The sequence below is a fragment of the Odocoileus virginianus genome, chromosome 1, assembly GCF_023699985.2.
Source record: "Odocoileus virginianus isolate 20LAN1187 ecotype Illinois chromosome 1, Ovbor_1.2, whole genome shotgun sequence".
NCBI classification, from domain to species: Eukaryota; Metazoa; Chordata; class Mammalia; order Artiodactyla; family Cervidae; genus Odocoileus; species Odocoileus virginianus.
In genome coordinates, this window is record NC_069674.1 from 11,533,317 (window position 1) to 11,535,114 (window position 1,798).

General features: G+C 41.9%; 1 pseudogene; it reads right to left on the minus strand.

Moving 5' to 3' along the window:
* Positions 1 to 333: 333 nt before the first annotated feature.
* On the minus strand, positions 334 to 1,263 carry LOC110150203 (olfactory receptor 2A2-like; annotated as a pseudogene).
* Positions 1,264 to 1,798: the final 535 nt, after the last annotated feature.

Consider the following 1,798-nt stretch of genomic DNA (forward strand, 5'->3'; position numbering starts at 1 on the left):
ATACTGATACATTGCCAGGAAAGGGAAGCAGGTATGGAGGGTAAAATAGCATAAACTTGCCTGAATGCTTACTGTATTTCTTCTTGGCATTGTGCTTTACTGGGGTGCAGCACTCTATCATCCAACGTCTGGTATTTTCACAAAGGAAATTAGGTCTGTATGTTCTTGTCTCCATGGAGGAATGGAGGCTTAGGGATTCCTATTCTTCCATCATGCTGATGCTAATGTTCTTCAGTAAATCATGCCTCTTTCTAGGGGACTTTGAGTTTTCTTGCACCAGCAATAACATCTCTGAAGGGGAAAAAATGCACTGAACCAAAACTGGACCCTGCTTCACACTGTCCTCTTTTTCTGCAATACTCTGTGGAAGGCAGCCTTCACTTGAGCATTCCTTACACTGTAGACAAGAGGGTTCAGCAATGGGTTGAAAAGAGTGTAAAACAGGAAAAGGATCTTCAGGTGTTCTTCTCGTTGACTGTTGTCAGGGACCATGTAAACGATCATGGCTATGCCAAAGTAGAACCCAACCACACAGAGGTGGGAGGAGCAGGTGGAGAAGGCTTTCTTGCGGCCCTCCTTTGACTGGGTCTTCAGGATGGCCCAGAGGATACGCATATAGGAGACCAACATCAGGGCAAGAGGCCCAACTAAGATAAGAATGCCATCAGCAAAGAGGAATATTTCATTGATCCAGATGTCACCACAGGCTGATTTGAGGACAGAGCGAATGTCACAGAAGAAGTGGTTCACCTTCTGGGGGCCACAGAAGGGTAATCTTAACAAAAGAATTACTTGGACCAGGGCCAGGGCAAATCCACATGCCCAGCAAGCAACGGCCAGGATGGAGCACTCTCCAGTTCATGATGACCATGTACTGGAGGGGATGGCAGATCGCCACATACCTGTATAGGACATCGCCAACAAAATCAGACACTCTACTGAACCAAAACTCAACATGAGAAGCATCTGCAAATTGCATGGGACAAAGGAGATGGTTTTCTTGTGTTTTGCTAGATTTGCCAGCTGATTGGGCAAGTTGCTAGAAGCATAGAATATGTCATTGAGGGCCAGGTGGGAAAGGAATAAGTACATGGGGGAGTGCAGCCTGGGATCAAAGACAATAAGACCCAATATCATGCCATTTGCCAGCAGGTTGAATGTATATAACAGGGCGAAGATACCAAAGACGAGCAATTCCATGTCTTCAGGGAGCCTGAATCCTACCAGGATGAATTCTGAGATCTCTGATTGGTTGCCCTCCATTGCCAGTGATAGTCTATAAAGGACTGACATGTGATGGGACAGTCAGGGCTGGATAGCAATGAAGACAGGAGTTATTTATGTGACGCAAATTCAGAGTAAGCTCACGTTGTCCCTACATCACTGAGTTTTTTTCCTCCAATGTTCCCTTGCCTTATTTTATTTTTTTTACTATTTAATGTGAAGTAATTTGAATTTTTAGACAAGTATCAGGGATTATAAACAATACTCATATATACATTTCACCAATTCTTCATGTTTGCTTTATGACATCTTTGTCTGTATAATATTAATTCTTTGTAGACCACATATGATTAAAATGCTACCATAACCACATATTGACAATTTATTCACAAACTTTTGAATTTTTTTCCATAACATGCATAGTCACTAGTCAGTTTTCAGTATGATTACCCAAAATTTGGAAACGTAACTTTAACATGAGTCACTACACTAAATACAGCATTTTCTGCCTCTTAGTCTAAGGTTCAAATCCAATATCACATATCATACTCATTTCCTGTAATCTTAAGTAGTT